This window comes from Magnolia sinica, chromosome 13 (assembly GCF_029962835.1).
Source record: "Magnolia sinica isolate HGM2019 chromosome 13, MsV1, whole genome shotgun sequence".
NCBI classification, from domain to species: domain Eukaryota; kingdom Viridiplantae; phylum Streptophyta; class Magnoliopsida; order Magnoliales; family Magnoliaceae; genus Magnolia; species Magnolia sinica.
In genome coordinates, this window is record NC_080585.1 from 42,458,336 (window position 1) to 42,471,797 (window position 13,462).

At 44.9% G+C, this 13,462-nt stretch overlaps 1 protein-coding gene across 4 annotated transcripts in view; it reads right to left on the reverse strand.

The window, feature by feature from the left end:
* Positions 1-13,462, reverse strand: part of LOC131223669 (uncharacterized) — a 69,695-nt gene that overhangs the window by 24,976 nt on the left and 31,257 nt on the right. The gene's annotated exons all lie outside the window — the stretch shown is intronic.

A 13,462-nucleotide genomic window follows, 5' to 3' on the forward strand; every position in this document is an offset into this window, starting at 1 on the left:
GTGGGATGCAGGGGCACACTCGGGGTGGGCGGCCCGTGTGAGGCGGGCGGCTCATGTGAGGCGGTACCCATGTGATTTGGGGTGCACAAGGGGGATTCAGGCAAGGTCCTAAGTAACCCATGAGATGTAGGGCGTGGGCTATGAGATAAAGTGATTGATTCTCCATGCTCTAACAGTTCGAGCTTTTAGAGCAAGTGGTTAATTGTCCTACATCAAATTGGTATCAGAGCGGGAGGTCTCGTGATGAGGACATCATGTCATGTACACTCTTATGTACGTATAAGAGGAGGAGGCGGGCTGCACCACTTTCCCTGTGGCTAGGCGAGTACCTGTGATAGTGCTGAAGACCCTATGTGCATGTGCGAGCATCTGGAAGACCCCACACTAGGAAGATGCACATGGGCTGCTTTATAGAGTGATCCAGACCGTTGGATCGGAGGGACGTGACGATCGGGCCATTGGATCACATGGATCACATGATCGGGCCATTGATCATTGATCGTCCACATCAGTTCTAGACTTTATCATATTTTAGGATTTAGGTTTTGATAATTTTATATTTGGACACATTATGGGTGTTTTAGTTGATTTTATTTAAACTAGGGCTATTTTCGTTAAAGCTCACAAGACGGGGATTTTTTTAATTTTTGAAACTTTTTGGATATATAAAAAGAGGAGGGTGTGTGACCTCTCCCTCATTGAATTTTGTGATTTAAAGAGAGAGAGAGAGAGAGAAAAGCTCTTGCTTTCTTCTCCCATCTTCATGCGATTTGAAGATACTTCCATGCGATTTGGAAGGAAGATTGGTGCGAGGTTAATCTTCATCAACGGAGGTGCGATGTCTTCATCCATCCCCACACCGTCTTCCTTTTTTTCCCCATCTAGGTATTATCTTTAGGTTCTTAATTCTCCCATCCTAAATCTTCGTTTTCTCCAAAACCCAACTTTCTCATACCCATCCACAAATCAAACCCTAACAGCCCTAAACCCATCCTCCTACGCCACACGTGTGACCGTACGGCCACACATGTGAATCCCACATGCTCCTTTTAGCTTCCCCACCGTCATTATATCAAACCCCATTCTTCCATCCCCGAAACCCTAACCCTAAACCTAAAATCCATAACTTTCCCCAAATTACCCAAAACCTAGTTTTCACCCTAGGTTATATTAGGTATCCTATTTTGAAATAGACTATATCCTATGCTAATTGGATGTCCCTACATCCATTAGATCCTAGTTTTGTTTTATTTAATGATTTTATGTTACGATGTTTCTTTTGATTTTCATGATATTTGTGATGAATATAGTGATGTTTGTGTTTTTTTGTTAAATATCTTAATTCGGTTATCTGATCTCACATGTTACTTAATTCATGCATCGATCCTGCATCATCACGTGTTCGAGACTCCTCACTGGGGGTGATTAATGCAGGGGCATTTTCACACCGGGCTCGAGTGGGGTTGCCTGTGGGACGTAGGGGCACGCTCGGGGTGGGCGGCCTGTGTGAGGCGGGCCCCACGTGGGGCCTGGGCTATGAGATAAGGGGATTGATTCACCATGCTCTAACAATTCGAGCTTTTAGAGCAAGTAGTTAATTGTCCTGCATCAGGTTGTATTGACATAGGGTGCTATCTAATTCAAAGGGATTCTGATGCGAATGCCACATCTCTAGCCAAAGAGGGAGTGGTGAGAGAGTCACTCAATATCAGCCACTTCCCGCTTTTTATGCTTTCTACCTCGTTCTTTTCCTTATTTCAGTAAAATCCAGTTATCAAAAGGTTGTTACATAGGGATTCGGCTCTACCAATGTACTCTGATTGGACATTTTTACATGCTGGACAGTAGGATACTTCCTGCAGGCACATAATAAATTATAATTGTCCACATGGGACTTAGTTTGGTTATGGACATGGGGCTTAGAAATGCTACTTGGTTTCAGCGAAGGAACCTTTATCGCAAGGCTTTTAATCCTCTCTTCCTCTCTCCAAGCCCAAGAAGAGAACCTTTTCTTTCTTTCTCTTCCAAAAGATTCAGCCCATAATCTTCTGAAACACAATTTCCGCGGAATCCGATCTAATATTGACATTCAACTCTTTTCGTGATGACCACACCATGTAAGGTAATGAAAGATGCAAAAGGGACTTTTTTCTTTTGCTTTGGTTTTCCATGTTCCAAGCTTGAATCAAGGTGACAATCAGTCCAGGCATATTTCGTAGCAAGGTGAAGAGCCATAAGGTTTTTTGCCAAATGGCATAGGCAAACTCGAAATAGATAAATAGATGGTCTAGATATCCCACATCCTTGAGATATATAACGCAGACAATTGTAACTATCATATTCTATGCAGTAGTTAATAGTGCAAATTTTATCTTTTGCAACTAATCAGCCAAACGCTTTTTTAGGGGGGGGATAGTGCCAAATGGTTGAACAATCTTCCTGAACACCATCAATACCATGGCTGAGGATTTGACAAATAGACTTAACTCAGAGATTCTTGGATGGGTCAAACTTGAAACACCATCTATCTTCATCATGGGAAGGGAAGGAAAAGTTCTGGATGATATCTTAAAGCCTGATAAATTCCTCGATCTACTCATCAAGGAGGTTTCTACGAAAATGACAAAACTAGACTAGAACTTCCCCTCAAAAATAAAACATTGGGAAATGGTTAGCCTTTTGATTAGAGGCAAAATAATATCATCTCAAGAATCAAGGCGTAGTAGTCTAATTCTGGCTGGATTTTTGATGGCACATTAGATTTAAGGGTTAGAGTTCTATGGCTAGGATGAGGGGTTTATATTATGCGTTTCGTGTGCGTGCATGTACACAATGTTATGTTCTTATAAGGAGTATGTATTTTGTGCTATAAAATTATAATAAAAGAGTGTGTTAGGTCTTTGAAGCCCTAAGACACAAAACCCTTTTTCTTCCAAAACTCTCTTGTCATCTATCTTCTCATCTCATCTCTCCTCTTCTTTCCTCTTTGCACTCCTAAGAACATCCAAACCCAACTTGGTATCAAAGCAACCATTTCGAGTTGACCAGAGCTACGTGAGCCTGCTGATGTCAATAACTATACGACTGATGTCAGCACTGTACAATCTGTACGAAGTGTTTTCGACTAGGAAGAACATGGTTTGAAGCACCTCGATTTAAGAAGATTTATGGTGATTTTTGTGGAATTTTTGGAGCTCGTCTGAGCTATGTTTGAGCCACTTTTATCATCCAACAGAAAACCCCCCATTCTTTTCCTTCTTTTTTTTTTTTTTTTTTTTTTGTGATTCTTCTCAAATCGGTGGATGTTTCTCAGATATTTCTTCACATGATGGGTTAGTTTTACCCTATTTGACTGTCCAAGGAGTTAACTTTTTTGAAAATAAAAATAAAAATTAAGGGGGTGATTTGGATGCAATGTGAAGCCAAAGGTGGTCTAGCTAGACCCTTTATTTGGGCCCTAGGGGCTCTAGACACACCAAAACTTTCGGTGAATGTCTGGATTGATGTTCTTGGTGTGTGAGACGTCACCATGCTTGATTTAAGTCTATTTATGATATTTGACATCGTTTTTAAGTTCTAGGGCTATTTTTGGAACCCCAAGCCTTCATCTAGAACCCATATTTGTGTGAATCTGTGACTCTTGTTTAGTGTGCCTTCTTTTGAATTGTTATTACTTGAGTTTCTTCTTTATGGCCACTTATGGAGGACAAAATCTAATACTAGGGCATTTTCACACCGGGCTCGAGTGGGGTGGCCTGTGGGATGCAGGGGCACACTCGGGGTGGGTGGCTCATGTGAGGCAGAACCCATGTGATATGGGGCCCACAAGGGGGGTTCGGGCGAGGACCTAACCCATGGGATGTGGGGCTTGGGTTATGAGATAAAGGGATTAATTCGCCACACTTTATCGTTCGAGCTTTTAGAGCAAGTGGTTAGTTGTCCTGCATCACAGTGGCATCAGAGCGGGAGGTCTCGTGTTTAAGACTCCTCACCGAGGGTGATTAATGTAGGGGCACGCGTAGAGTATGCAGCCCGTGTGAGGCGGGCCCCACCTGTGCGAGGCGAGTGGCTTGTGTAAGGCGGAACTCATGTGATGTGGGCCCACGAAGGGGGTTTGGCTGAAGGCCTAATGTAAGGCCCGTATCCTAAACCGTACCGTTTCATAGACTCCCGCGATCCTCCCTGTCGAATTCCGACAACACGCGACCTGTAATCTGTGTTTGCGCGCGATCCTAAGTCGCATCCCGTAGATCAGATTCGACTCGACTCAAGACTTTGTTGAGATGTGGAGCCACATCTGGACAGGGTTGCTCGACCGGTCGAGGGCTGGCTCGACTCAAAGTCCAGCGAGCATCAGTTTTTTGGTTCCAAGGTGCTTGACCGGTCGAGGCCCATGCTCGACCAGTCGAGGGTCCGCTCGACCAGTTGAGGTTACGCAGATTCGTTTTGCGGATTTAATACAGATTGTGGAAATTTGAGTCGGTTTCGCAAGGGTACGAAAGGGAAGTTGCCTAAACTATAAATAGGGGTCCCTAGGGCTTTTTTAGGGTGAATGGGAGTTATTCTAAAGTGTGGGCAAAGGGTTTTCTCTATACATTTAAAGGGAAAAGGTTAGTATATTGCTTGTAATCTCGTTTTCTTTATAGTGGAAGTTTGCGCCCGTGGTTTTTTACCCTTGTTGGGGTTTTTCCACGTATATCTTGTCTTGTGGTTTGGTTTGGAATGTTTTGATTCTTCTTCTAGATTATATTTCTTCTTGTTTATCGTTTGTGGGAGAGATCGGAGATTGGATCTCGGTTCACTGCGTTGTTGCCGTGCTATGCAACAACTGGTATCAAAGCTATTGGTTTAGTTCAAGTGGGAGCGATGACGGAAGAAGGGAAGACTAGAATTGAGAAGTTTGATGGTTCAAACTTTGCCTTCTAGAAGATGCAGATGGAGGATTATCTATATCAGGACATCTATATTCCTTTAGGAGGAAAAGAGAAGAGACCAGAGAAGATGACAGATGATGAATGGTTTTTATTGGATCAGAAGGCTTTAGGAACGATCCAACTCTCTTTGTCTAAGAGCGTGGCCTTCAATATATCCAAGGTAAAGACCACAAAAGAATTAATGGAAGCCCTAGCTACGATGTTTGAAAAACCCTCAGCGTCTAACAAGGTTCGTCTCATGAAACGGCTATTCAACATGAAGATGTCAGATGGTGGGAGTGTGGCTGAACATCTAAACGAGTTCAATACAGTCACGAGCCAGTTGGAATCCGTTGGCATTGTTTTTGAGGACGAGGTTAGGGCGTTATTGATCTTGTCTAGTTTGCCAGACAGTTGGGATGGTTTGGTGATTGTCGTGAGCAATTCTTCAGGGTCGACAAAGCTAAAATTTGATGATGTGGCCGGTCTAACTCTCAGCGAAGAATCTAGAAGAAAGACATCGAGAGTTTCAGGGGATTTAGGAAATGCTCTAAACGTTGAAGGAAGAGGAAGATCGCTGAACAAAGGAGGCAATAAACATGGACGTTCTAAGTCGAGGAAGAAATCCAAGGGACCGAAAGACAAAGACGGGTGTTGGCATTGCGGGAAGGAGCACATGAAACGCGATTGCAGGGCGCTTAAGAGACAAGAAGGAAGCTCTCAAGGCGGGAGGGATTCAGTGAATCTATCCGAGGAGAGTGACACAGATGCGTTGATCTTGTCTCTTGATGCGAGGAATGAGTCTTAGGTCATAGATTCAGGTGCTTCGTTTCATGTCACTTTGTGTAAGGAAGTTCTGCGTGATTATGTGTCAGGTGACTTCAGGAGAGTACTTGGGTGATGATGAGCCGTGTAGTATTGTTGGAAAGGGAGACGTTCATATAAATCAGAAAGACAGAACGACTTTGAAATTGAAGGATGTTAGACATGTACCGAGTTTGAAACGGAATTTGATCTCAGTGGGGTAGTTGGCCGATACCGGATATGTGACGACATTCACTAGTGATTCCTGGAAGATCACAAAAGGTGCCTTGGTGATATCTCGAGGCAAGAAGGAAGGTACTCTATACGTGACTTTAGGATCGTATAGTTCACTCGCAATCGCATTAACTGGAGTGAACGGGTAGTTATGGCATCAAAGGTTGGGACATATGAGTGAGAATGGGATGAAAGTGCTATTGTCAAAAGACAAGCTACCAGGGCTGAAGTCTATTGACTTGGAATTCTGCGAGAACTGCGTGTATGACAAGCAGAAGAGAGTAAGTTTCAAGAAGACAGGACGCGCTCCAAAGACACATCTGTTGGAGCTTGTACACACTAATGTGTGGGGACCAGCACAGGTATTATCTCTTGGTGACTCACGTTATTTTGTTTCTTTTATTGATGATGCTAGTAGGAAACTATGGGTCTATTTCTTAAAGCATAAATCTGATGTATTTCATGTATTTAATAAGTGGAAAGTAATGGTAGAAAACGAGACAGGTAAAATAGTAAAATGTCTCGGATCAGATAATGGGGGATAGTACTGTGATAAGAGGTTTGAGGAGTATTGTGCAGCAAATGGAATCAAACATCAGAAAACGTTTTGGGCAGATGTTGTGAATACTGCCGCATATCTCATCAATAGAAGTCCCTCAGCACCATTGGATGGTGGGCTACCAGAAGAAACATGAATTGGGAAAGAAGTGAACCTTGCACATCTCAGAGTGTTCGGTTGCACTTTATATGTTCACATTGATGCAGAGCACAGAAACAAGCTTGATGTGAAGTCCAGGAGGTGCACGTTTATAGGTTACGGGCAGCATAATTTTGGCTACAGGTTCTGGGATACAGAAAACATGAAAATCATCATAAGCAAAGATGTAGTCTTCAATGAAAAAGTGATGCATAAGAGCAGTGTAGCAAAAGAAGGCCGAGAAGAAAGAATTCATAGAGTTGGAAGAGTTACCGAACACGGGTGTTACAGCGCCACAGGATGATCATGCACAGGAACATTATGAGGCAGAGCCACAGACATCGGTTGTAAGGAGGTCTACTCGGGAGAGGAGACCCACAGTCCGATACTCACCCTCCTTACATTATCTACTGCTGACAGATAATGGTGAACCGGGTTGTTTTGAAGAGGCATTATAGTCAGATATACGGGTTAAGTGGGAGCAAGCTATGGATGATGAGATGGACTCTCTTGAGTCTAATCCTACATGGGAGCTAGTCACTCTACCCAAGGGTAAGAAAGCTCTTTATAACAAGTGGGTTTACAGACTGAAGGAGGAGCACGATGGTTCGAAACGGTACTAGGCTAGATTGGTTGTGAAAGGGTTCCAACAAAAGGTAGGTATCGACTTCACTGAAATATTTTCACTTGTGGTGAAAATGTCTACGATTCGCATGGTCTTGAGTATAGTGGCTACAGAGGACTTACATCTAGAGCAGCTAGATGTTAAGACAGCCTTTCTTCATGGGGACCTTGAAGAAAAAATATATATGCATCAACCGACAGGATACGTGGCACCAGGAAGGGAGAACAAGATGTGTAGACTGAAGAAGAGTATATGGCCTGAAGCGGACCTCAAGGCAGTGGTACAAGAAGTTCGACAGTTTCATGTCGGGAAACAGTTTTATGAGATGTCATGCAGACCACTATGTTATTTGAAGAAGTTTGATACGCCATACATCATCCTTCTTCTGTATGTTGATGATATGCTTGTGGCCGGATCAAGCATGAAGGACATCTCAGATCTCAAAAGACAACTGTCTAGAGAATTTGCCTTGAAGGATTTAGGAGCTGCAAAACAATCCTAGGCATGAGGATAAAGCGTGACAGGGAAAACAGGAAACTAGTTTTATCACAGGCAGAGTATATAGCCAAGGTACTTGATCGATTCACTATGAGAGGTGCTAAATTGGTTAGCACTTCATTAGCCAACCACTTCAAGCTTTCTAAGGAGCAAGGTGCAAATACGCAGGAGGAACGGGACTACATGGCTAAAGTCCCATACGTGTCAGTTATTGTGAGTCTCATGTATGCTATGGTGAGCACGAGGTCAGACATTGCTCAAGCAGTGGAGTTGTTAGCAAGTTCATGAACAACCCCGGGAAGGAACATTAGGAAGCTGTGAAGTGGATCCTTAGATACCTGGTAGGTACTGTGGATGTAGGGCTGTGTTATGGAAGATCAGAAATCAAGCTACAAGGCTACGTAGATTCAGATTTGGCAGGAGATATCGACAGCAAAAGAAGCACTACAGGTTATGTCTTTACTCTGGGTAGTGCTGCAGTCAGTTGGGTCTCTCAGTTACAGAAGATAGTATCTATCAGTACAACGGAAGCAGAATATGTTGCAGCTACAGAAGCGTGCAAGGAGATGGTGTGGATGCAAGGTTTCATGGAAGAGTTGGGTAAGAAGCAAGCAGATTGCAAGCTGTACAGTGACAGTTAGAGTGCAATACACTTGGCTAAGAATTCAGCCTTTCATTCAAGGACTAAGCATATTGACATCAGATATCACTTCATACGTTCGTTACTGGAAGATGGATCGATTGCTCTGGAGAAGATTCATACAAGTGAGAATCCTGCGGATATGCTGACCAAGGCGGTCACATGGGAGAAGCTGAAGCTCTGTTCAGCTTTGATTGGTCTTCAGGCTTGAAGACGGGGAGGTGGTGCACTCCGGATGTAGAAAACGAAGGTTTATGGTGATGTGTCTCCAAGTGGGAGATTGTTGAGATGTGGAGCCACATCTGGACAGGGCTGCTCGACCAATCGAGTGCCCTGCTCGACTAGTCGAGTGGCCCACTCGACCAATTGAGGGCTGGCTCGACTCAAAATCCAGCGAGCATCAGTTTTTTGGTTCCAAGGTGCTCGACCGGTTGAGGCCCATGCTCGACCAGTCGAGGGCCCGCTCGACTAGTCGAGGTTACGCAGATTCGTTTTGCGGATTGATACGGACTGCGGAAATTTGAGTCGGTTTCGCAAGGGCGCGAAAGGGAAGTTGCCTAAACTATAAATAGGGGTCCCTAGGGCTTTTTTAGGGTGAATGGGAGTTATTCTAAAGTGTGGGCAAAGGGTTTTCTCTATACATCTAAAGGGAAAAGGTTAGTATATTGCTTGTAATCTCGTTTTCTTCATAGTGAAAGTTTGCACCCGTGGTTTTTTACCCTTGTTGAGGTTTTTCCACGTATATCTTGTCGTGGTTTTGTTTGGAATGCTTTGATTCTTCTAGATTATATTTCTTCTTGTTTATCGTGTGGGTAAGACCAGAGATTGGATCTCGGTTCACTGCGTTGTTAGCGTGCTGCGCAACAGACTTGTACCATTGCGATCGCGCCGTCGCTGCGGTTCCAACGCCGCGTCTTGCGCACCGATGCGATACCCAGGCCAGGAGTTGTGGGCTCGCATTTATTTCAAGGAAACGCCGCACATTGCGAATCTCGAGAGAATCTCAACCATCCATCACATCAATCAATTAAATACTAGTCAAGTATCCCATCACAACCCATTCTTTCTCGCTCCCCAAGACAAGCAACCCTCCCCAAAGTCAACCCTCATGTAACTCACACCCATCACTCACACCCATCACCTCTCTCTTACAACCACCCTCTCTCTCTCTTTCTCTTATTCTCTAGCCATTCCCCAAGCAACCCAAAGAGTGTGGACGTCCAAACTTCCCAAGAGAACCCCAAGTGTGTGGCCCACTTCCTACCCCCTCATCTCTCATCCTAGCCCTTCAATCGTCATCATCCTCCATAAAAAACGAAGCCGAGGAGCTTAGCATTCCAAGGAGCCTAGAAGATTAGCAATCGGTGGGTAATTTGTAGGTTAGATTGTGTTTTTTATGATGGGCCAAGTGGGGCCTACCGGTTGATAGTATGGATCTCACTTTGGACCCTAGGTGTGGCCGATGGCCCACCATGATTCATATGATCATCCCATGATGGGGCCATTCTCCGTGGACCCCATCATGATGTTTATTTTCCCATTGTGAAAAGGTCATCTGGACCTTGCATTTTTTGTGGAAAGGGATCTCCACCGTTGATCTTTTTATGATTTAGGGCTCACATGATTTGAGACCCATTTTGATGTATATATTGTATTTACATGGCCCACCTAGGGAGGGCTCATAGTGGCGGAGCCCCTCCCCTCCACACCTCTCTCTCTCTCTCTCTCTCTCTCTCTATCTCTCTCCCCTGTTTGCTGCCCACCGTGATTTATGAATTCCACGTACACCGACTAGTGGCTGGACGTGGGACCCACGTGATGCAAGTGTTTTGTCCACGCTGCCCGTCCAGCCATCTGGTTGGGCATGGAAGAAGGAAAACACAAATATCAGTTTGATGCAAAGCAGGTGGGCCACGTTGACGTGGGGCCCACCTTGATGACATGCTGCATCCAGCACGTGGACCACCGTGATATATGTAGTATATCCCAACCGTCCATCTGGACGGTGGGGACCCCAGCTATATAGCTTCTGTATTGACGTCAGCAAGTTCTGTGGGTCTGATCATGAGGTATGTGTTATATCCCAACCGTCCATCTAGACGGTGGAGACCCCAGTTATATAGTTGTTGTATTGACGTCAACAAGTTCTGTGGGTTTGATCATGACGTTATGTGTTTTCATCCTAACCATCTGTCTGTAGGACGTGGGACCCAATTGTGAAATATTTGTTATATCTGCACCCTCCAATAGATGGACGGTGGGACACACCGTAATGTATATGTTGTGCTCCACACCGTCCATCTGTGTGTGACCCACCATGATGTATGCGTTGATCCACACCGTTCAAATGGTTGGAACACTGCTGTACCATCTGTCCAGCAGCTGCAACAGCCCACCTTGATGCAGGTGATCTATATCCTCACCGTCCAATCATTGTAGAGATCGTTTTGTGGCATTACAAAGAGAATGAGATAGATCTAAAATTCAAGTGGGACCCACCGTTGGCAGCGTGGGTCCCAACGTGATGTATGTGTTGTAATCTGCACCATCCAACCATGGACGGTGGGACTCACATGATGTATGTGTTTTATATCCACGCCATCCGTCCGTGTTGCTGGATGTGCAGGGCCCGCCTGCTGTACACGTAGGGCCCACCTGTTGTATGTGCAGGGCCCATTGTGGCCATATGTGAGGCCCATTATGGTTGTGTGTGAGGCCCACTTGATTGCGTACATGAGGCCCGTATATGTGGCCCATTGTGATGTATATTCCAGTGTGAGAGGCCCATTGTGAGTGTATGAGGCCCTCGAGCGAGGCCCATTGAGATGTATGTGAGGCCCTTGTATGAGGCCCATTGTGATGTACATGAAGCCCTTGTGTGAGGCCCATTATGGTGCATATGAGGCCTAGGTAATGAGGCCCAATTGTGATGCGTGACTCCACCATGATGTATGAAATGTTATGTGTGATGCCCATCTTTGTTTCCTAAGTAGTATTCAGGCCATGGGCCCCATTGTATATTAAATTTCTTAATGGGCCGCTCTCTAGGGAGCAACGGTAGTTAAATGTCCACAGTGGTTAAATGTCCACATCATAAGTCTCCTTAGGGCCCGTTGTTAAGCCCATGACCACCTTACCTTATTGGGCCCCCCATAATTGTTAGGCACATCCTTGTTATAAGGAGAGTTCATTATCGTATAACATGCTTAGTATGACTTCATGATACATGCCCATACGCATCATATGTATGCTTGATACGAGGAGTGACTGATCATAGCATATGCCATTGGGCAGATTGTTTATGGGACTCCCTGATAGGCGGAGTTGCCCCACATAAGTGCGCGGTACGCTCAGGATTTCTGCATGACTGGATAGTGTGATTCATGCATCTCGCATTTTGTGACATGAATACTGTACGCCCTAGCGATATCAGGGCCGTAGCCTCCACATGCATATCGTGGATGGCAAGATTGGACACCAGAAATCTTTTTCTCTATATGGGGTGCGACAGATGTCCCTGGGTGAAATTCCCTAAACCTTTATGGTACCAGGAGGTTGCCCCAACGTCTAGACCGAGTGGATGCATGAGCGTCAAGTGTCGAATACCAGGTCGCGCTTCCTACTGTGTCGTGGTCAGTTGGAAGGGAGTGCGGCCTGACCCGCTCGAGAGGAGGGGGCAAAGCTAGACTGAGTTTGACTAGCTCAAGGAATGGGTCCGTTATCGACGAGCCGGGCTCGATATTGGCAGGCGGATAGTGAGGTCTCTTCCACTCACCTTGTTGCGCGCGATGGGGCGGCAATCTAGTTTGGAGTGTACTAGACCCCGGTGATATTCCAGAGTTGAGCTGTATTGATATGTGGATTCAGATGAGGACTGGCATGCTTGCGTTGCATCTCGCATATGACATTTGGCTACGTAAGCCTCGCATCGAATGGCCTCGGTATGGCTGATAGCATTCATGCCTTGCTTTGCATAGCCTTGGTACAGTTGATAGCATTCATGGACTTACCAGCATGTTTCCGAATTGCTGTGATATTGCATACTTGGCACTTACCTTGCGCACACACTTACACCACTCTCTAAGCTTTCTATAAGCTTATGCACGACCATTGCATGCAGGTGACGTTGGATCGCAGCAGCGCTGAGGCAGGAGCGTGTGGCAGATCATCTTGGAGCTTTTGTCTATCTTTGTATTTCCCTTTCCGCATTGTACTCAAAGTTTTTGATATAGTGGATATGTGGTGATGTTGTTTTGTGACTTGGTTATGCTTGCGGTTATGCTCCTGTAAAAAATTAAAAATAAATAAATAAATAAATAAAAATCATATTGAAAATCCTCCTTATAAGGTCCCAGGATCGGAATCTGGCATATGAGTGTCGAGAGCCGAGAATGGGGCACTACGGAGGATGTCGGCGCCGGATTTGGCGATCGAGAATTCTGTAAGCCCGGTTTCCGAGTTTGGGGCGTGACACCTAACCCATGGGATGTGGGGCCTGGGCTATGAGATAAAGGGATTGATTCACAATGCTCTATTAGTTCGAGCTTTTAGAGCAAGTGATTAGTCGTCCTGCATCAGTTGGGGAGTATAGATCTAGGATTTGGTTATTGATATAGTCTAAATATAAGATTTCAAAGTCTTGGATTGAAGTTAGGAAGACCATATGGTTGTGGTTCTCTAAGTACTAAGGAATGGACTATTGATAAAGGAGTGGACAATTAAAACTTTTGAAGAAGTTGATGGTTTTCAAATAATCGTAGATAAGGTTGGTGTTATGAGAGGAAAGGAAAAGAAAAATGTAAAGACTAGAATTCAGAGGAAGAAGGGGAGAAATGGTGGGACAAGAAGTCTCAATCCCAAGAGCGACTTGCTCTGGTACCAGATTTGGTGCAGCCAGGATTTGATACCAGAGCTGGAGTAACAACTTAGATGTGGCACAACCAGGAAGTGCCGCCAAAGATGTCAGATGAACCCAAGCCTCCGCTATATTGATCTAGTGATAAAGATGTCTCCATCTCTCCTCTTTTCTACCATGATGCACAACCATCAAG